This window comes from Podarcis pityusensis (assembly GCF_964106645.2).
Source record: "Podarcis pityusensis genome assembly, chromosome: 5".
Classification (NCBI taxonomy): Eukaryota; Metazoa; Chordata; class Lepidosauria; order Squamata; family Lacertidae; genus Podarcis; species Podarcis pityusensis.
In genome coordinates this window covers 56,619,187-56,642,651 of record NC_138032.1, presented here as the reverse complement: position 1 = coordinate 56,642,651, position 23,465 = coordinate 56,619,187, and the positions used below count along the sequence as shown (strand labels likewise).

The 23,465-nt window shown below is 40.0% G+C and overlaps 1 protein-coding gene across 5 annotated transcripts in view; it reads left to right on the top strand.

Moving 5' to 3' along the window:
- CTBP2 (C-terminal binding protein 2) overlaps window positions 1–23,465 on the top strand; it is a 210,913-nt gene that overhangs the window by 14,228 nt on the left and 173,220 nt on the right. The window contains exons 1-2 of one of the 5 annotated variants that reach the window (XM_081005205.1): window positions 7,280–7,764; window positions 14,225–14,312. The exons of 3 other annotated variants lie outside the window; for them this stretch is intronic. The gene's annotated coding sequence lies outside the window, so the exon portion shown is untranslated. Of the gene's footprint in view, window positions 1–7,279; window positions 7,765–14,224; window positions 14,313–23,465 lie in introns of those variants that run through there. One more of the 5 variants, XM_081005204.1, reaches the window with a different exon arrangement.

Genomic DNA, 23,465 nt, shown 5'->3' with positions numbered 1-23,465 from the left:
TCCAGTCTCTAAAGAATCAACATCTACTACATTCCACTGTGGACGCATACTGGTAAAGAAAATAGCAAAGAACACACTCTTTATTTTGGATAGCATGCCAGTCAAGTATAACGTGTCGAAGTAAAGCTTGCTTGCAGTTATTTGAAAAGGTGATAGAAAAAGAATGGAGCAAATTATAGGAAATCTGTATTTTCTTGGATGACCGTTGTGTGAATAAATTCCTTGCTGTGTAATTTAACTCTAGAATAAGCAGCATTTTGAGTTGTCATCCAGTTTGGAAAGCCTCTAGTGCCAAGGGTAATCTTGTGAAAACACTGCACATGATTGAAAACATAAGTTTAAAATTGAGGTCACTTAACAGTAATAGAATGGTGTCCCATCATAACGAAACCCTAAAGCGTGATAGCATGTGAGTTGCTGTCCATTTATTTCCTCAACTGATCTTTGCAATTCAGTTTGGGGGGGGGGGAGGCTTTTTGAGAGCCAGTGTGGTGTAGTGGTTGAGAGCGGTAGTCTTGTAATCTGGGGAACCGGGTTCGCATCTCCGCTCCTCCACATGCAGCTGCTGGGTGACCTTGGGCTAGTCACACTTCTTTGAAGTCTCTCAGCCACACTCACCTCACAGAGTGTTTGTTGTGGGGGAGGAAGGGAAAGGAGAATGTTAGCCGCTTTGAGACTCCTTAAAGGGAGTGAAACGCGGGATATCAAATCCAAACTCCTCCTCTTCTTTTTGTTTTCAGCTAAATTCAAATTTGGGTTGGATTCTGCAGTTGCAGGATTGTAGAGTGGGTTTCTTTGTGTGTGTTTTCCTGAGCATGTATTCAGCCATGCTGAAATCAACAGTGATGTAAGTCTATACTTTGTTCGAGGAAGTTTTCATCATTTCAGCTTGTGTTGTCTTTAGTTTATACCTTTCAGATTGTATGTTAGAAAGCTAATGCTCTGTGAGTGGGTGTTTCCTGAATTTGGATAATTGATCAATTGTCTGCCTTAGGTGGGGTCTTGAAGGAGCAGATTAATAGTTTAGGGGTGCTCCCGGACCCATATTTGTTGCTAGCAGCCCAGGTGACTTTGGTGGCCAGGGGAGCCTTTTGCCATCTTAAATTGGCATCTTAAATTTCTAGATCAGGATAGCCTGACCATTCTTGTCCAAGTGTTGATAACCTCCAGATTGGATTGCAGCTAGCGCAAAATTTTGCAGCTCAGCCACTCACAGAGGCAGATATATCGCCATTGTATTATGCTGCTGCTAAAAGAATTGCACTGGCTGCCTATCAGCTGCTGTGCTGGGTTCAGGGCACTGGTATTGGTGTGCAATACAGATTGGGATCAGAATACCTAAAATAATGTTTCACCCACTACGTGCTTACCTGATCACTCTGTTATGCAGGAGAGGGCATTCTGCAGATGCCATCCTACCCGTAGGGCCATTTTGCATGATGCCGAAGCCAGTCCTTTAGTGTGGTGGCATCTATCCTTTGGATCTCTCTCCTTTTGCATTATCAGATGGGCACCTTCTGTGTTGTCTTTTCAGTGACTTGCTAAAGATTTTCCTCTTCCAACCTCTTTATTCCAGATGGTATCTTTATTGGATTTGGGGTGGCTCATGGGAAGTGGTTCATAAATGAAAAATAATAATAGTGTAATGGCTAAGTCTGCAACCGTAATCCCGTTGATACTGGTGACTGGTCCCTCTGCAGACAGAGAGGAGTGCTGCCAATGTGGTGGGGCGAGACTGTTGCAGGCTTGCAGCATAACCTAAGCTCCACCCAAGTGGGTGGAAAATGACCACTGGAGGTAGCCAACAGAAAACTCTGAAACGGGGGACAGGATTCAATGGAAGCCTTGCACAATGGGACTTTCCCCCCATTTGTATGCCTGTTGCGCTTCCAAAACTGACTTGGAAGGGTAGGAGAACCCCCTACAGCATGTTGGGAAAGGAGAAAGGTGATCATTCCTCCTGTCAAGTTAGAATGCATGCGCAGATGGTACGCTCATCATAGTGAATTCTGTCTGGGGTGTTTCAGAGTGGGTGGGGTGCTGGAGCTTGGAATCCACAGCTCGTTGGATCCCCCAAGGGGCCCGATCCTTGACCTCTTTGCCATTCCTGCACTTGTGCTGTCCCAGTGAAACAGGATGAAAATCTGCCACCTTTCATCCTAACTGGTAATTTCCGGCAGAGCCCTTGACAGGGTGGTGGTCTGCTGCTTAGATTGGCCCTGGCTTCAGTCAGGGTGGCTTTTTAAGAACCTGGTTATGAATAGAGAAATCACTGCTTTGAATTTTGCCTCTGCCATGAATGTAGTAGGCAGCTACAAGCCACTGTTTCTTGGGCTCAGTCCCTCTGTCTGCAGTATGGGAGATGATAATACTGACTCCCTCTCAGGATTGTTGTAAGGATTACAAATACAGTAGACAAATCATGTGAAACACTTTAAGCACTGGAAATGTTGATTATTAGTAATTTTGAAAAAAGTTAATGCATTTAATCTCTTTCCTCCATTATTTTTGTGAGTGTGCTTTCAATATCACAGCAACAAGTGAAGCGTTATAATTTAGCTTTTGAAGACAAACCTTCCTTGTAATATTGTAATATTTTGGAATATCATTGTTTTGTGCTAAGTAGACATTTATTATTTTGAATCTTTATGCTGTGATTAGATTGTGTCCTGTTCAATTGAAATATAGAACTTTAAGACTAGAAGATCCATAATGCATTGTAACTGCAGGCAAAAACTCATAAGCAGCAGTACCTCTGGGTGATGAACAGCTGAGTAAGGATTGCCTTGAGGGGACCAGACATGGAAGCTGTTGTAATGTTTGGCTAAATTGGGAGTAATGATAAGCATGATGGGTTATTGTTGTGGGAAAGAGCCTAGATGAGCCTTGGGGTCATTTGCTCTCATCTTTTTCTTCTGATGCAACCGTGAGGAAGAGATCAAAAATCTTTCCTTCTGTTTCTAACAGATCACAGTTTAGTGTTATGTCTGAACCTGTGCATAGTTAGTCGTAACTGTACACAGTTTTCTGAAATGAGCCAAATTTAAAATCTTGGTTTATGAAGATGGCTTGTTTCAGTAAGCCATAGTTTTTTATTTTATTTACTATATTCCTACACCATTCTTCATATATGAGAATTCTAGGGTGGTTTAGAGTGTTCACATTATAACAACAATACAGTCATACCTCGAGTTGAAGTAGCTTCAGGTTAAGCATTTTCAGGATGTGCTCCGCGGCGACCCAGAAGTAACAGAGCGTGTTACTTCCAGGTTTTGTCGCTCGCGCATGCGCAGACACTCAAAATGACATCATGCGCGGAAGCGGCGAAACGCGACCCGCAGACGAGCAGCCACGTGTTACGTTCTACTCAGGATGTGAATGGGCTCCAGAACAGGTCCCGTTCACATCCAGAGGTACCACTCTAAAGCGAACAACAGTAAAATCAATAATAAAATCATGATTAAAGTAATTTATACAACAGTGCCATTAAAACAAATAGTTCTTCAGCAAATGAAACATTTTCAATTTCAGCTGGCTTTGCCAAACAGCTTGTTAAGATCACCCAAACATAAGCTTGAAAGGGTTTAGACCAAGCATCACCGAACCTGGTTATTTTTGAATGTAAATGTATGAAGTAAAGGGGAAAGAGGGAGTAAGCTGGAACAGTGGGTACATATGGGGGACAAGGAAGAGGAACCTGCTTTCTGCCCTTTTTAGAAACTTGTACCAACCATCAAGACCACATGTTAGTGACTTCTTGACACTTGGAATTTTGCTTCTAAAGCAAGTAATTGCAATTAAGGTTTTTTTGCTCTTTTGTATGTGTGTTTAACCTAGCATAAACTTCCTTTAATTTCAGTTTAGATGATTAGCCTAGGATGATTTGATAAAAAACTGAATGACATGTTACATCAGTAAAAGCAAGTGTTGTTTGTGAACAGTTTGCTTAATGAAGATAAAAGTGCAAAATAAAACTGAATGCCTGAGCTGTGGTATTCCCATAAGCAGCATTGTCAGTTGTATGCAACGTAATTGTATTTTGTACACTTGCCAATTAAGCAGCTATGCTATAGACAGGACAGGAGTGGATTACCTCTTCAGGAGATTGAAGAAGAGTGTCTCAGAACAGTAAATCAAATAAACTAGAAGAGTTACAAAAACATGCTGAGGATGTAGTTAAAATATCAAAAATTACCACCACACTGACATATATTACTACACTTGATCTTAGCCAAAAGGCCGAGAAGCGATTTGCATACATACACAAGTTTGCAAACATACACAAGTTTGCTTACTTGTGTATGTTTTATACAGGAGCAGTAAAAAAAATCATGGTGAAACATTTTGTGTGATGTGTGAATGTGTGGATCTTCGTAGAGAAACAGGACCAAAGAGCATTGAACTTCCTTTGGAGAGTACACAAACGATAGAGATAAACATAATGGTGTGTGACTGAATTCTTAGTCATGCCATTATGCAGTCCCGTCCCCCCCGGTGTAATATGAATAATGCAGCATACTTCAAATTTCCCGTCCAATTATTTGGCATGAAGAATACATCACAGGGTGGTCATCTGTAATGAGTGCTGTAATGAGTGGTGCAGGTGACTAACATTTGAGGGTTGTACTGGAATAGGAAATACCCACTCGTAAGTGATTATTGGTATAGGTATTTAGCAAGTATATAATTATATTTGAGCCATGTGTGTCAGGTAGGTCTCTCATCCTAATTCAGACATTTTTGTGCTATTTCTTTAATAACCATGATATTTCCATCCATGTAGCCCTTCATCTTCATTTGTCAGCCATCTTACCAAGTTTTCTTGTGTACTTAGAAGTTGAGGTGTTTTGCTTCATTTCATGATGCAGCAAATATCCAATTTAATTATCCAATTTAAAATTTGACTACTATTATTAATTATCATAAGTCCTGAACAGGGCTGCTGCCAAAATATTGGATGTAGGAGCTTGGGAGCGGGAAATATTTCCCCAGCTCTGTCATTGGATGTTTTGTCAGTCCGCTGCATAAAAAGTTCTATTTCCTGCCCTTCCTGTCAGATTTGTTGGCTGCAACAGCATCTTAACAGCTTCACATTTTTATCCACCTTTTGTCTCCATGTTTCAGAGAGAGACCCTATAATCCTTGCAGACTAAATAAATATTGCAGTACTTTCAATACCAGGCTGTTATCTTAAGTGCTGCATTTTGGTCCTTTGTCAAATAATGGGGAACTGTACTCCTTCTGATTCTGATGCCTATTTGTTTTGTGGTCTTCTGGTGTGATTCTTTGCCTCTGCTGTTCAGTAGCATAGTCAATATGCTTTATGTAAATTGATTACTGCAGGTTTTTCCTCAAGTCCCGCGTGTTTGATCATTCAAGGAAGCTGACTGTTAAGCCAGTTCGCCTGAAATTTTTGTTTGTAATCTCTGCTTCATGCTTTTTGCATTGATGCTGCCCATCTACAGTGCATTTCTGTTGCCACTTTACAAGCTATGGGGTAATATAGCCAGGAACATCAATATCTTGTTTGGCTTCATTTATCTGTGGCATTTACCTTGCTCATCCCAGACCTCAGTAAAAAGGCAATTACTTGTGTTCTCCAGTATGACACTAAGCTTTTCACCTGCATTTGGCTTTAGTGTGATATAGCAAGCAAGACTACCAGTTTACATATATTGCAGAGCTCCTGCAACACTTCGGAGTTGAGGGGGAAGACAAGCAGATGAAATGAGTGTGATGATAATGAGTGCCAGAGAAACGAAATAAGCAACGTATTTCATGGAAAGGGTAAAACTTGCACTGGCATCAGCCACCCTACATCAGTGTATTTTGCAGAACATTTCCTGGCTTTCAGATCCAATTAATAACAGATTCAGTCCTGGCTCCATTTTGCAGCTGGTTGCTAGCAGCAAGTTTGTGGGAGTCAGTGTGGTACAGCCGTTTAGTATCATGGATTCAGTGCGCCTGATTTTTTGTTGCCCTAAGCTGTGTGCAGTCAGTGTACTGTGCAAACTACACATACAATGCACTGTGCTGAGAAAGTGACATGGAAGTGCTGGGTGGTGTGCCCTCAGCTGCTTGAGTAGGGCTGGAAAAATCCCAGGCATCCAGTACAAAACATGATGTTTGGATTCTGGAATGTAGGAATTTTGACATATAATTCTAGTTATATTTCTGTGTCCCATGTTGGGTTTGCTTTGCCATTTTTCATTGGGTTGATATCCTGTTGCCTGTTTCCAGTGTGCGAGCACTTTTGGAGGTGCATACCTGCACACTGATTTGAGGCCAGCAGAGCATTGGATGATGTTTGTAGGATTTGTGGTAGGGATAGATGCACTGTAATAAAAGGAGATGGGAGTAGGGGCCAAGGACATAGAACTACATCATAAACAAAGACAAAACTCTATATGAGGATTCCCTTTAGCAAATAGCTCATGACTTGCTGAGAAGTACTGATTTATCCACTTATGAATGGGAAATTTAGTACATCACTGAGGTCAATAATGGCTGTTTCCTCTCCATTCTAACAGAGGATTTAAAATGGGCCAAGTATTTGAGTGGGTCTTACTTGTGTGACAGCATGTGAATCCCACTCGGGCCATGTAAGAACTCTCCTGTGCAGATAATTTATTTTTGGTTTTTTGACTTGCATTATTACCTGTATCATTTTTGTCCTCTTGTATTCAAGATTTAGTATAACCTTTTCCAGCCCAGTGCTTTCAATATGGCACTAGTGTCTGGAGGGCACTAGCTTGGGGAAGCCTGATCTAAGAAATTTTATTGGCATTGGGGAAGGCTGATGTAAAATAGCTTCTTGGTGATTTTTGCTATGACAACAAATAAGCAAGGGTGTTGCGCCAGTTCAAGGAGATTGTTATCACAATGGAATAATTACATTTAGGTACTTGATTTGATTTGTTATCTGGAATATTTATCCAAAAGCAGGGATGAAAATGAATGTGTTGTGCTAGATGATTAGTGTAGGCTGTAGGAAGTTTTATTTATGTATTTTTAAAACTCACAGTACATGTTTTAAACAATTCCCCTACGACTTGTGTAGCAGTGCCAATTTATGGCTTTCAAAAACCTAGGTAAGTAAATAAACAATTTCAGTCTTCCAAGCTGAACAAAAAGGACAAATAAGATAAATATACGTTCTACTTTCTGGACCATAAGAAAACACTTATTAGTTGTGCTTTGCATGGGGAAAAGAGCATGGCCTAGTTGGGTGTGTGCGCAGAGTCACTGGACTTAAGAACAATCCCAGGATGCAGTTTTTCAAGTAAGATCCTCATGGTGGAAAAATGGGTTGATGTTAAGGCCTTTCAGGCCTCAGCCAAGATCTGCTCCTCATTGCTTGGTTAAGACCGAAGTCCAAACAAGCAACATTGAAGCTGGATCAAGCAGAGTGGGGTTTCAGGGGCCAGGGGTTAGGGCTAGGTTGGGGCACAAAGCAAGGCACCAGGATTCATCTTCTGCTTGTAATGACATGTTGCTGAGGCTGATGAGCCATCTCTGAGGCCTAGGATTAGTATAGGCCTAAATTATGTTATAGGCCTAAATTATTAGAATAGGCCTAAATGGAATCAGCTGACAGTGACCACAGCCTAGGGACACCCTTGCTCTGCAGGAGGAAGAGTGCTGATGTTGCAGGAGATAAGGTGTTGGGTGCTAGTTGTTAGGTGATCTGCTTCAAGACACACAGTTTGTGGTAGCTTGAGGTAGTTGAAAGGAATCTTTAGCCAACAACGCTCTCACTTCTGGGTAAGTGAAAATGGATAATCGTATTATGAGGGACTGCTGCATATTTAATATACCAAAGTTCAAAAGATAGGACTTTTAAGCTGTTCTACCACATGTGCCAATTTTATCTTCATTTCACAATAACAATTAAAGTTGAAGACCTTGTGACCACATAGAACCTAGTATGGCCTAAGGAATAAATGAGATCTCTTAGTATCTGCTTCCCATTTCACGCTAAGCCGAATCAGAACTTTTGAGTTACAGGAAAACAGATAACAAAGAAATCAGGTTTGTTGCACTAATAGTGCAAGCTAACAACCTGTCAGCAGCAGATTTGGACAGTAATCAGAGAGATGATGTGCTCTTTTGAACCACATTGTATTGGTATTGTCAGCAACCAATGTACCATATTTTTCGCACCATAACACTCACTTTTTTCCTCCTAGAAAGTAAGGGGAAATGTCTGTGCGTGTTATGGAGCGAATGCCTACGGATGGCAGGGGGATCTGCTGCAGTCGTGAGCAGAGGACCCATGGTTCCCCTTCCTTCCCTCCTCCGTGGCTCGCTTTGAAACAGCAAAGCGGGAGAAGAGCCACTGAGTGAGGAGGAGAGAGAGACAGAGAGCCTGCTTGCTTTAAAGGAGCAAAGCGGGAGAGGAGAGGAGAGGAGCCGCTTACACGAATGTAAGCGGCTCCTGTCCGGTTGGCTCCTTTAAAGCAAGCAGGCTCTCTGTCCCTCTCTCCTCCCCACTCGCTAAATAGCAGCAAAGTTTTTCCGCAAGCAGGCTTTCTGTCTCTCTCTCCTCACTCGCTAAATAGCAGCAAAGTTTTTCGCAAGCAGGCTTTCTGTCTCTCTCTCCTCCCCACTCCTCTTATAAGAGCCTTCTCCTCTTATACCCCTCTTCTGCATTATTAACAGCATCCTTCTCCACCCATCCCACTCGCGTTCCTTGTCCCTTGAGTGCTTTTCCTTCCCTCCCCACTTAAAATATGGTTACAAAGCACGGATCCACACGGATCCTCAGGATTTTTGCACTGGGTCACCCCAAATTCACCATCAGATCACATAGCATGTCCATGGCTACAGCTTGCACCAAAAAAATCACACACCCACTGTTGCCTGGGGCCGCAGTGGTGCAAAAACGTGGTTACAAAGCACGGATCCACATGGATCCTCAGGATTTTTGCACTGGGTCATCCCAAATTCACCATCAGATCACATAGCATGTCCATGGCTACAGCTTGCACCAAAAAAATCACGCACCCACTGTTGCCTGGGGCCGCAGTGGTGCAAAAACGTGGTTACAAAGCACGGATCCACATGGATCCTCAGGATTTTTGCATTGGGCTACCCCAAACTCACCGTCAGATCACATGTCTGTGGCCACAGCATGAACCACAAAATCATACATCCACTGTTTCGTTTAGAATATTTTTTTTCTTGTTTTCCTCCTCTAAAAACTATGTGCGTGTTATGGTTGGGAGTGTGTTATAGAGCGAAAAATACGGTAATCAAAGAAGCAAGAAAAGTTAGTGTGTGTTACTGAGGTTGAAAATAACATTTTCATGAATCTGCTCAAGCATAATAGGTGTTCCCACATCCACCTTCTGTGTGTCCCACACTTTGCAGAGTATTTTTAAAAATCAAAACCAAAACAAACAAAAAGCAGGAATGAGGAAAGAGGCAAGGCCATGGCTCAGAGCAAAAACTATTTAGGATATGCATCAAACAGTTCTTTATAGTCTGGGGGTTTGAGGAATGTATTGAGAAAAAGGTTCCTTTTAAAGAAGATAAGTGTATGCAGGTGAGCATTATTGCTTAAATGCCACCAGCATTAATTTTTTTTTAAAAAAAAGTTTACAATGTTAAAAAGTTTAAAACAACATTTTAAAAAACAGGGAAAACAAAGCAAAATAATATAAATGACAACATTGAAGAAGAAATGTGATTTTTAGAAATGCAGAAATAATTAGAAAAAAGAAAAATTCAAAGCCTGGGGGGGGGGGAATTAACAATCAGTTTAATAAAAGTTGAAAAGCACTGCTTAAAATGAAATAAACAAGATATTTAATTAATAGTAATATTAAAGTGTTTTGCGATTTGACAGCGCGATATAAAATAGCAAAATTCTTCTGGAAGTCCACACTTAATGTTGATATTGACAGTTGCTTTCAGACTGAGATATTACTCTTCTTTATATTCCACTGCACTTTGAGGTGTTTTGTAAAGTAACACACTTTTCCGAATCCTTGCAGTATAAAATCCCTATGAGGTGGCTGCCTTTAAGGCTGATGTTTCGGTATTGAGCTGCTGTAGTCAGTTTGTTTGAGGATGATTATTCCTGGATACAAATGGTCCTTTTTTTCAAAGAATGACCGTAGTTGGCTGCCCAGGTAAAAACCCATCAACAACAGCATTACATTGCCTAATGGAACTACAGAGCTCAAAAGAAATCTTTATCTCCCCCACAGAAACAGGGAGTTGCCTGTACTGTATGCATTTACTCTGCAGTAGGCCTGTTGTCCTCTAATTTAAAGGCCCCAAAACGTTTTATTATTTTGTTAAAGACAACTTAATGTAATTGTTTGTCTTTGCAACAGAACTGTCACACAGGGTGATTCAGATGTTTCCCCGCCCCCAACATGTCGAAAGGACATGTTTGGGGGGATGTGGGGTAGCCCTGCCCCCTTCGGTTTGATATGTGCAGTGTCCTCACTGTGGCGCAGTTATGCTCTCATCAGTCTGTCATTTTTAGATCGCCCAGCTCCTGCATCATGCATGAGCAGAGTAGTTGCGTCCTTCCTGCTATTTCTCCTCCTCATCCTTATTGCGTATACTCCTATGTAGCGCTGGTTTCTAAATATACCTAAGGGCCACTGGTTGTTCAAGTGTCTGTGTGAGCAGGAGGGGAGATTGGCGGAAGTTGCCAATCCACGATACTTTGAATTCAGCTGGCTGAATTCCCATGGAGACCACCTTAAGGCAATGGGAATCCTAAAACCCTCACCATAGTGACACATAAGCAGGAAGTGGCAGCAGACAGAGAGGAATAGGACAGGACTCCCAGCGCTGTTAGGCCATCCGGTTGAGGTGGGTGCTGCCCTGTCATTATAGTTACCTCCTTACTCCATTCCTTTGGCTAGTGTGTGCTGTACGTACATAGACCTCTACAACAGGCGGTCCCCGATTGGTATGAGATGATGATGATGATGATAATAAATAATAATAATAATTGATTATTTATACCCCACCCATCTGACTGGGTTTCCGCAGCCACTCTGGACAGCTTCCAACAAAATATTGAAATACAGTAGTCTGTCAAACATTAAAAGCTTCCCTAAACAGGGCTGCCTTCAGATGTCTTCTAAAAGTCAGATAGTTGTTTATTTCCTTGAACTCTGATGGGAGGGTGTTCCACAGGGTGGATGCCAATACCGAGAAGGTCCTCTGCCTGGTTCCCTATAGCTTCTTGCAGTGAGGGAACCGCCAGAAGGCCCTCGGTGCTGGACCTCAGTGTCCGGGCTGGATGATGGGGGTGGAGAAGCTCCTGGACCGAGGCCGTTTAGGGCTTTAAAGGTCAACACCAACACTTTGAATTGTGCTCGAAAACGTACTGGGAGCCAATGTAGGTCTTTCAAGACCGGTGTTATGTGGTCTTGGCAGCTGCTCCCAGTCACCAGTCTAGCTGCCGCATTCTGGATTAGTTGTAGTTTCCAGGTCACCTTCAAAGGTAGCCCCACATAGAGTGCATTGCAGTAGTCCAAGCGGGAGATAACTGGAGCATGCACCACTCTGGCGAGAGAGTCCACGGGCAGATAGGGTCTCAGCCTGCATACCAGAGAGATATGAACCCACAATTATGTGCATATGACATCATTATCACGTCTTATTAGCAGTTCAAAATGCATGATGGCAGCTGTGCAGTATGTGAAATGCCAGGTTGTGCACTTCATGATGCCTTCTTGTCTATGCACATCCATTTAAGTGCATGTACACTAGAGACAAGTTGCTTCTGTTCTCCACTTGTGGAGATTTAACTCATGGATAGCATGGAGACAAGACCTGAATCCTCAACCACAACTGTAGCTGGGGTAGCCAGCATGGTGCCCTCCAGAGATGGTTGACCTGCAGTTCCCATCATCCCTGGCCATTGGCCTTGCTGTTGGGGACTGGTGGATATTGGTAGTCCAGTAACATCTGGAGGGCATCATGTTGACTATTCCCCACTTATAGCTCCTTGCATTAAAATATGTCCCCAAATGGCAAAATAAGGGCAGTGAATTACTGTCCCTGGTAGATAAGGACAATTGGAACACACATTTTCTGTATAGTCTCATCCCTCCAGATTATAGTTGTCCTTTAGCTGATGAGCTGAATGGCTGTTTAGGTGGATTTCTTGTTCTATGGAGGCCATTTGGTGGTCTGTTTTATTTTGTTGGTGGATATCACAGTCCACAGTTTGTTTGGCAGGCTAATGCTGTGGTCATAGTGCTGTCTTCTGTTGCTGGGTACTGTTTTTGGATTGTTCCCCCCCCCCCCCCAGTATGAGTATGAGTAAAACATAACAAATTATGTGATGTTCTGACCATAGCAACAAAACAAATCTTTCACCCATGTGATTAAACCAGAGTGGATTCATGTATAAAAACCAAACCCATATATGTCTTCTCTTAGCCCTCCAAGTAAGCAACCTCAGAAAAAGAACTATACTTAATGTTAACGTAAACTGTACAATGGTACTATGCAAGTGAACTTTAGATATTAATCTCTTTGAAAATTCCACTGGAGATGCTGGCATTTTTATGAAATGATAACCTGAAAAGGCCTAGAAATGACAGGGCACTCTTGGAAAGTAATGTTGGCCTTGAACTCAAACCAATTAATTTTGCAATACTAGACATACCTGGAAGTAAGTTTCAGTGAAAGCAGCAGTGCTTCCATCCAGTTAGATGCCCTTACAATCACTTGTAATTTACATGTTTATACCAAAAGAATAATAATGGCTGTGTTGTCACAAAGGGGGTTATGGTTTGTAAAAGCAATCCTAGAAGCAGTTTTGTTAATCATAACATAGAACAGAGTATTAATATGGAAGTTCTTATCATGATAACAGTACAACCATCAAAATAGCAATAAATCAGAATGCGACATTATTAGCAATAATTATTGCAGCTCCAATATCAGACTGTTAAGTCAAGCTCCACCTAAGCCAAATACTCACTAATAGCACATTCCCATGTCGGGGTGCACCCAAGTAACCATATCCTGTATAGATTGCAATATGAAAATACAGGTGAAACTCAAAAAAATAGAATATTGTGGAAAAGTTCATTTATTTCAGTAATTCAACTTAAAAGGTAAAATTAATATATGAGATAGACTCATGACATGCAAAGCGAGATATATCAAGCCTTTATTTGTTATAATTGTGATGTTTATGGCGTACAGCTGATGAAAACCCCAAATTAACAATCTCAGAAAATTAGAATATTAAATGAAATCAGCAAAATGAGGACTGCAAATAGAGCAATATTGGACCTCTGAGAAGTAGAAGCATGCACATGTACTCAGTAGTTGGTTTGGGCCCCTTTTGCATCAATTACTGCCTCAATGCGGCATGGCATGGATGCTATCAGCGTGTGGCACTGCTGAGGTGTTATGGAAGACCAGGAAGCGTCAATATCAGCCTTCAGCTCTTCTGCATTGCTTGGTCTCATGTCTCTCATCTTTCTCTTGGCAATGCCCCATAGATTCTCTATGGGGTTCAGGTCAGGCGGGTTTGCTGGCTAATCAAGCACAGTAATCCCATGGGCATTGAACCAGGTTTTGGTACTTTTGGCAGTGTGGGCAGGTGCCAAAGTCCTGCTGGAAAATGAAATCAGCATCCTCATAAAGTTCGTCTGTGGAAGGAAGCATGAAGTGCTCCAAAATCTCTTGGTAGATGGCTGCATTGACCCTGGACTTCACCTTTTAAGTTGAATTACTGAAATAAATGAACTTTTCCACAATATTCTAATTTTTTTAGTTTCACCTGTATGCATAGAGGGGCCAGGAGCGCTTCCTGAGCCTGTGAGTTCTCAAGCTTTGGGCCAGCAATGAAAATTCCCCATCTACTGTGCTTCTAGTAGTGGTGCCACAGGCCTGCCCTAAAGACCTTAACATGTGGGCATTCTCCAATTGGAGAAGGCCATCCTTAAGATATTCTAGACACAACCATGTAAGGCTTTGAAGCCTTAATTCGTGGTACCAGCTTTAAATTTCGAAATGAATTGGAAATTATCTTTTTTAAAAGCCCTCTAAAAACTACTTCATTCTCATTGCTGAGATATTAAGTTTAGAAAATAGCATACAAAATAGCCAATCTCATTTAAAAACAAAACATCATTTATACATAGTCAGTGTCAACACTTCTTCCCACCCAAACTAGCTTGTGCTGCATGCAATAGATCTTAATGTTAAATCATCTCATTTTCTATTTTAGGGTAGGTAATGAGTTGGCTAAAACATTGATAGTGTCATGGATAGTTTTTCAATGTTCTTCAAGACCAGCCCCACTCTGATGCAGTAGGGTGTGTTGTAGTTTCCAACTTTCAAATTCTGAAAATGAGGGGGTGCTAAAAAGTTTAAACATAACTTAGGAATTCAAAAGATATTTTGGTTAAATTAATATAATTTAGTTTTGGTTGGTAATTAGAATGTGTGTAAAATTGCATAGAAATCATTAAAAATGATTGCCAAGTACTTGAAGTATATATTAATATTCTTATTTTTATTCTTATTTAGCATTACCTGATATTTTCAGAAGCTAAAATTAAATTTCTGTCGTTTTCTGACACCAGTTTATGTAGTTCTTCATCAGATGTAAACTTGCCAAGTTAAATGTTGTCCAGTCACAAAAATAATGGCAGGTTTTGTATTCTTCACAGCCCAAAACTATTTTTAAGACCTCCACTGAAGAAATTGCAAAAAATAACTTTCACCCCCTAGAATGACACATCCTATATGATGCATATGGATAAGAGCAAAGCATGTGTGACAGTGGCCATGCCAGCCTCCAGGAAATGGAACCACTTGCACCTTTGCTGGGCACTCTTGGCCACAGCTGACACATCACTTCAGGAGCACTCCCAAGCTGAAAACTTGGTTCTTAATGGGCAGTCTACATCTGAAACATGTTGAACACCATTAACTGAGCCAAACATTTCTCTAACGGTCATCAATTCAGAACCTCCATACCCTCCCTGAAAGCAGAAAGTGGGGACAGAGTTGGGTACTACCTGCCTGTTGATGGCACCACATTCCAAATCTTGAGGCATGTCGTTTGATGCATATGCGATGTATAGTTATTTCAAAATAGCTGTTGTAGATGATAGTGGTATTTGGCTGTTTCTAAGTATCTTTTGGGATGCGGGTGGCGCTGTGGGTAAAACCTCAGCGCCTAGGGCTTGCCGATCGCATGGTTGGCGGTTCAAATCCCCGCGGCGGGGTGAACTCCCGTCTTTCGGTCCCAGCTCCTGCCCACCTAGCAGTTCGAAAGCACTCCTAAGTGCAAGTAGATAAATAGGTACCGCTTTATAGCGGGAAGGTAAACGGCGTTTCCGTGTGCTGCGCTGGTGCCGGCTCGCCAGAGCAGCTTCGTCACGCTGGCCACGTGACCCGGAAGTGTCTCCGGACAGCGCTGGCCCCCGGCCTCTTGAGTGAGATGGGCGCAACCCTAGAGTCGGACATGACTGGCCCATACGGGCAGGGGTACCTTTACCTTTACCTTTAAGTATCTTTTGCATTTGTGTGTGCAAGTATGTGCCCTCTGTGCTGGCTCAGAGTCTGTTGTTAAGTCTCCTCTTAGTTCAGAGAAGAGAGAGATTAACGTTTAACAGTATGTAGAACTGAATATTTATTTTCATGATGCCTTTCCACACAGCACCTTTTAATTAGCTGAGAATTAACCCTTTTCACACTTCCCTGTGAGTAACTATAGATCAGAAGCAGATTTTTATACCTTTGAATAATAGTTAATCTCCTTCACTTTGTTACAGATTCAGTAGCAGGCTTCCCTATAGCAATGCTTTTGCAGGAGACGACTTACAGGAAATACTGCCTTTAAATTCTGTTGGTGGTTGTTACGAGTCAGCAGTGCTTGTACATGATGAGGCATGGGAGGTATTTCATTCCCTACATGGTCGAAAATCATAATTCATAGCTTGCTAAAATATTGTGGACCAAAGGGTGAGAATAGTTTTAAAACTATGATCAGTGGTTAAGCGGGGTTAACGTGTCTGCCTCAGGGTTGTGTGTGTCACAATCACTTTTAAGTGCTGTCTTCTCCCTCTATTTTACAAGAAATACTGCCCTTATTGAGGCTTAAAAAAAAAAAGCATCTGAACTGTAAATGCTGATTTTATAAGCTAAACTGTAGAGTTCACTAATACATGTTGTGACTGTGAGTAGTGCTAGTCTTTTCTTTAAGCTATGATTAATATAGTCTTTTGTTTAAAGCTATTAAGTGTAGTGTTGTAATTGATTTATACCAAGCACAGTTAAAAAAAAATGGCTGTAAATTTCAAGGATGCTGGGTAGAAATAATAAAGGAACACCCCACCAAGTCCCAATGTAGAACAACTACAATTTTGCATTAATCTCCATGCATAGCACCCAGCGAGTTCTTTTCACGCAGCCCCTTTTCATGAGTTAGCTGCCTGCGTAACGCCTGGTTATGTGTTTCGGAATTACTGTAAGAACAACGCCAGTATAAGATGTTGTGACACTTCTTTTGAAAGGGCTTCTAGCAGAAGGGAGAAAGCAAAAGGGCTACGCTTAATCAATGTAAATGTCAGTGGCTTATTTTAATAAATTCTTGATTTAACGTGGCCTGTTTGCAGTTGCACGTTTTGTAAGGAATTTGCCATTCCCTTCCGAAGGTAGGTGACATTTAAAAGATCTGTAAAGGAGATTGGCTTGACAGCTTCAAATTACATTTGAAAGAGTTTTTCTTTTTCTAAACAGAAAATGAATACTTCCTTTTCTAAATGTCATCGCAAAGGCACAAACATATTTAATCAAATTTATATATTTAATTTATGTAAAGTTAGATTTTTCCCCTTATTCACGAGAGAGAGAGAGAGACCTGCTACATTTTTGCCATTTCAAAGGTTTAGCAAAGGTAGCATTTAAAACTCTTGAGCTTTCTGAATAAATGAATCCATTGTTTGTAAGGAGTTCTGGAATTCTTCAAAAATTGGCATCAGTTTATTACTTGAGCCCTTTCTTGATCTAGATATTTAGTTAACCTCTTGCTGTTAGAAGTACCTAAATATTTTTTAATAGAGAAGTATGTGTGACGAATGGTTGGGTAGCTCTGGAAAAAATAATAAATAACTAGAAAATATTGCAACACAACAGAAAAAAGTATAATTACAAATTTATTATAGGGAAGTTTATCCCATCATTCAAACAAATTCCCAAGGTGATTAGCAAATAATAATTAGCATCTGCAGTGATGTTAAAACATTTTCTATCATATCATTCAAGCCAGCAATTGCTCCGCATACTGCTTTTACCAGGCTGGTATTTTATTTAGCAAGATTTATATACCGCTCAATCAGTTTCCTGCAATCAGTTAAGCCTGTGCATTCTTGCTGCCTTGGGCCCAATTATCCACATGAGTAACACCTGAGCATGTGTCTACAGCAAAGGTCCCAGTGAGACAAGATAGTGCCTCTTTCTTTGTGTAGTTCTTTGGGATGACACAGTCTGGAAGAACCTGCCTTTCATTTACAGCACATCTTATCTTCCTTGCATGTTCTTTTATACTTTGGGTGACTGCGTTTATCCAGGACAAAGGCAAGTCACTGAGAAAACATTTCCACAATGTCTTTGCAGATGGAATGTTGGAAAGTGTCCAAGTAATTGCCATAGAATGTGTGTGGTCTTAACATTTTAGCAAGTGCCTGCTCTGTCATTTATTGTGACACTGTAGGAAGCTGAAAAGTTGTACTGTGTTTGGTCATATGTTTACTCTGAAAGTGGTACTGACTCTGACTTATTGCCCATGTGGATATTGCCAGTGCAGTATAAAAGATTTGATTTTCAGGTTTCTTCAGTATCCGTGTCATGATTTAACCTCACCATAGCAAGACTTGAAAGCTGACATCTGTCTTTGGGTATTTCAAAATAGTGTTTTTCTTGCTGTTTGTTGGTGTACTGAACAAATGCAAGCGTTCCTTTCCTGCGGTTCAAATAAGACTCCCATAGATGATTTATATACCACTTTACATTTCCAGTAAAATAAAAATAGCTCTAAGTGGTTTACAGCATAATTTTATAACATCTAAATTATCATTGCAAAATATCAGAATCAAAAATTACAAATGTAAATCAAATGCAGGATACAAGAGCCATATTTAAAGCAGTATATTCAACAGCAAAGCAAAATATCCTCTTAAACCTCAAGAAACACTTCAAGTAAAAATCAAGCATAAAAACTCGATAGAATTTCACATACTAATGCAACAGTAGTGGCTAAACAAAATGTATTATGAGCAAATCTCTAAATAAACAAATGAAAAAAGCAAAACAGGGGAGCACCTTCTTCACATAAATGGTTATCTCCACAACTTCTCTGCCAGAAATTACTGCTTCAAAAATTACCTTCAACAGTTTATTTTTATTTCTTTGCAATATTTATAAACTTCTTTTTAGCACTTTGTGATCCCAAAGTGATGTTTCAGCATGATGAAATAGTAACGGTTTCCACAAGATTGCTGAACTCCTTGAAGCTGTGAAAATGTGATAGAATCTTTTCAAAAAGTTTGATTGAATATGTGTTCTGGAGTTAGTTGGTGTTTCTCCCCGGTAGTTGTGTGATCCATTCTTTATGTTGATGGGGTTTTTTTGTTAAACAGAATTTGTATACTGCATCATCATGAAAACCTCTAAGCAATTTACACAATTTCCTCTTTCAACTGTTCTAGCCCTTTGTTCCATTCAACACTTTTTTGCCACTTATCACTGCCACCTGTTTATTCTGCTATTCTTTTCTGCATCCGTGGTTCTGATTTGAGCTTGTTCTTCACATGCATATAGCTACTTTGAGCTTTTGTACGTTAACAATCCCCAACACATTCTCTGACGGGTTTATTAAACTAAGCTAATTCATGACATCTTGCCAAAATAGAGACAACTAGATAAAGAATAAAGACTGATAGTTTGTCTGTGACACCATTCCTCCCCCCAACCTTTCTAAATCATGAGTTTTTCACAAACCTTACTGGCTGTATAGCATGTGTTGTGACAGGACTGGCACCAATACCTGTAACTTCTTGTCTCATATGCTGTACTTACAGGAGACAAAAGAGCCTAAACAAGGGCAAAAACATCTGATATTTTATCAGCAGTTTTGATATGTTTTGGTGCTCAACAGTCTCTCTAAGCTGCTGTCCCAAACTGTAGCCACGATTCTTAATGGACTTTTAAATGGTTCCATTTGAGATGAGATTCCTTTGTGGGAGAATTTGATTGTGTGCATGTATAGTTAAAAGCGACACTAATCCATATTTTAATGGAACAGTGGGAAGTGGCTGCAGCTCAACAGAAGTAGATTGTTTGAAAATAATAGTTGATAGAGAATTCACTTCACAATAGTCCAACATTGGTAAAATAATTGAGGAGAGCACATATTGTGAGGTGTCTCAGCATAGGAACAGAGATCTCCCTAAGGTGTGCACTTCAAGAGATTCTGACTGGAAATAGCAACTGGTGTTTGATATTCTGAATCTGCATTTTCTTTTTCCTGTAGAAAAATGCCAAAAGTGTTTGCAGCCCTTTCTGACCTATAACTGCTGTCTGTCTTTTTTTTCTTTTTCTTTTTTACTATTTTGTAATTTTTAATAAGAGTGATATACATATCTTAATTATTGAACTATTTTTCCATTTGCTGGCATTTTATGGAATAGTGTACTTTAATAACATAAAACAAAAAAGTAACTGCGCTATTGCCACAAACCACATTCAATGATTTTATATTGCAGATACTTGTGAGCTAACTCAGTCATGTTCTCTTTTGGCTCCATGGTAACAGTGGAGCACATGGCTGAAAGTATACTGTACAAGTTAATGTGTATTCTGGGACATGTGGAACACAGTGTGAGAGTCAAGATGCAGCCAAAAAGAGCCCTGAAGACTGCTCTTTTCTTTGGCAAAGTTCTTGTGGAAGCTAATTATTATTTGATTATCTTTCACAGTGCTGCATTGCTCCCTCATACTATTGACCATCTTTAGAGAAGGCGTTGAAAATCTCACCCGCCTCAGTTTTTCCACAATATAAAGTGAAAAGCTGCAAACCAAGACCACAGTGAGGAAGAGGCAGTAATCTATTTCTTTAAAAAAAGAGAAAAAAGAGTGCCATGGAGATACCACTTTCTGATTTCAAAATCTTATCTCTAATCCTATGAACACAATAAAAGCCCTTTTAGATCAGACCAAAGGCATTTCTAGACAAGCATCCTACTTACCACAGGGGCCAACCAGATGCCTTATGGGAAACCCAAAAACAGAGTGAGGACAATATCCTTCTCATGACTAGTAATCATAGGGTGCTTATGATTCTATAGGTAGTATATTGTTTTCAAGGCCAGTGATTGCCTTTTCTTCCATGAATTTTTCTAATATGCTTTTGAAGCCTTCTAAGTTGGTGGTCATCACTACATCTTGTGGTACCAAATCTTGTGGGTCAGTTACACACACCATGAATCCTAGATGCGTAGAAGCTAGTTGTGGTTACTCTGAGTAAGGAAAACATACATGTGTATTTTTTTCAGGCACTCTATATTATGACTTCATGTGCTCTGGGAATCTACATTGAAAATAGGTTCTTGGTCTAAATCTTAGTGAAACCTGACTCATATTATCCCTGGTTGGCCAGTATATTGTAAATATACTATTGTGATTGATTTCTGGAGAAATACTACTTCCTAGAGACTGTTTATATTGAGTTTGTATAGTGTTTGAGGTGTGAGGGGGATCTTTAGTAAGCTGAGTAAATTTCTAAGTGTCTTGCCTTTGAGGTCGTAGCTCGATAAATGGCAGTACCTCCTCTCCTCCTTTGAAGCGTTTATTCTTCTATCCTTGCTAAGTGATAGAAGGATTATGAGTGACAGTTTGAACTGTCAGTTTAAATCATAGGAATTGAAATAGTACTTGAAAGCAGCAGTGTCTAGATCATGGGATATTCAGATGTGTAATAGTTACACACAAATTTGTGTTTCCACATATCTTTTGATTTACTGAGAAACATGATCTCTTAAAGGTTTATTATCCCTGTCTTTTTTTCTTAACAGCTCCCCCACCCCCTCCATTTTTCAATGTTTGTACATTCCGGATGGCCTTCAAAAGAATTCTGCTGCTATAAGTAATAGCAAAAACTGAAGGGAAAGTACAAGAGCCCCCGAGAGACATCACTCTCAAAGCAGTAGTGTTGTTGGTCAGGTTCTCAGGAAGTAAGTGAAGAGGATACATTTTCCTACAATGCTACTTCAAAATCAGACAGGATATACATTCCTTTAATAGCTGAAACATCCCTTACTAATTTTCATGAATAAACACAGACATAACACTGTACTAACAATTCTGTAATGCAATGGGAACAGGCCAGCCCATTAAATATTTTCCTTACGCCAAATAGATTATTTTGCACAATATGTGAGGCATGTGAGAATGCTACACTTGTCTGCTTTTGGATTTATTTATTTTTAGTCTGGGTTTGAATCCATAGCACAGTGATTTTCTGGCTGTCAGTGGTCATGTGAATGCAGACAGAAGTGAGGAATCTCTTCCTCATGGTAGGTTACTACCGTTTGTAGCTTCAGTGAATCATCAGCTTGAGAAGTTGCTTGCCTGTTTCTCATCCGGATCTGTTGTGTTGAATCGGAAACAAAGCCACAGTGGCTCCTATGAAAGTCACTCTTAGAAGGTTGTATCCAACCAAGTTGTTCCATTAGTGCGAAGATTTGTTCCTCTGACCCTCAAAATCTGTCCTGGGGTTTCACCCAACCATCACGATTTCAAGGGGGCACATGGGGAGAGGAGAGGGAGAAAAAGTCCCATTTGCAAGTGGAAGTTCTTGCGCTAACAGAATTACTTTGTTGGATACAACCCAGGCGATGCAATGTCTGAAAGTTGTCGAAGGCTTCTGCCTAGACTTTTACTAATTAAAGTTATCCAGAGCTGATGTAGAAAGAAACACAGATGTAGGGGTACTGTTACTTTAGCCCCTGTATAACAGAATGACAGAGAAGGATTTCGGTAACCATGGAGGGCTTAATTTCTCTGGGTTAGAATATTATCAAGACGTGTGTTAACGTTGTGTAAATAAGTGGATGATACTTATAATTGATTAATAAGAGTGTTTTCTTTTTATTTTTGTCTGTTTATTTTTCCTCTGTTGTATGTCTTTTGTTTTTTTGTGGAAATTTCAATAAAAAGCAAAAAAAAAAAAAAAAAAGAATATTATCACACAGCTTTCTTCAAAGAGCCACAGACTTTCTACCAAAATCTGTATAATAGGAAGAAGCTAGACTTGGGGAAAGCTTCATCTAGTTGCAGCTTCTATGATTCGCAGTCTTGTGGAAGTTGCGTTTCAGAGTCCTAAGATCAGTAGCAGTGACCATGTGTGAGAGACATTCTCCTCCCGCAGGGAGACACTTGTACAAATGGTATTTTTCCACAAGTACTTACTGGCTTGGGGAGGGACACTGCTGGCATCAAATGGGGATTGTATAATTTCCCCCATATTTACAGATCAAAAGATACATATATTTTGATCCAAGTATAAATAATAAAGTGGAAAAGCTGGTTTTATTTATTTTAATAACTTCTCTATGAGGGTAAATCCTCATTTTTTTAAACATCCACTTGTAGACATGGAAATTCTGTGAAGAAGGCTGAAAGGTGAATTTGAAAAATATTTATACTTTTAACCGTACCTAATATTGATTGATTTTTAATGTATTCTTATGCTTCTGACATTTACTTGCACATTTTTTGGAACACCAGTTAAATATGTAACCATGGAGCTCAGTGAACGGCAGTTGTTTGATTCATTTTTCTGTAATATGCTTCCCTAGCGATAAAGGAAGTATTAGAGTGAATTTAAAACTTGCCATAATTTTATAGACTGTTATTTCTGCTTTTTGTTTTTGTTTATTTTTACACTTCTGTCCTGCTTTTAAAACTTGTAAAGTTTTACTTACAAAAAGATTTATGATTGTTGGCTTAAAAAAAAAAAAAGGATGCACATGGTAGCCACAATTTTTTGGTTCAGATGAAACAAGAAAACCCAGTTTATCAAAAGCAGAAGGAAAAGTTTCTGAAATCTTCCTTCCAGCCTCAAATGTGTGTTGGTTTAAAATGAGTGGGAAGTGTCATTTGAAAATTTTAAAAACACAGACACAATAGAAGTCTTTCTTAGGACTGCTAATGATCACAGAGCTTGGCCTCTGTTTGGTTTGAGTATACTCCTGTGTTTTTGCACCTGTCCGCCAAAATGCTGTTCCAAACATAATTGAGGATATTGTTCTTGGGGGAGGGGGATTACAAAGGATCTGCTCACGGCCTTGTCCTTTCAGATAAGTAAATGCAGCTCCTCTCCAAACTCTTGTCATTACCAAATACCAAAAGGAGTGAAATGTCAGTTTATTATAACACTTATTTTCTTAACACCTAATCAG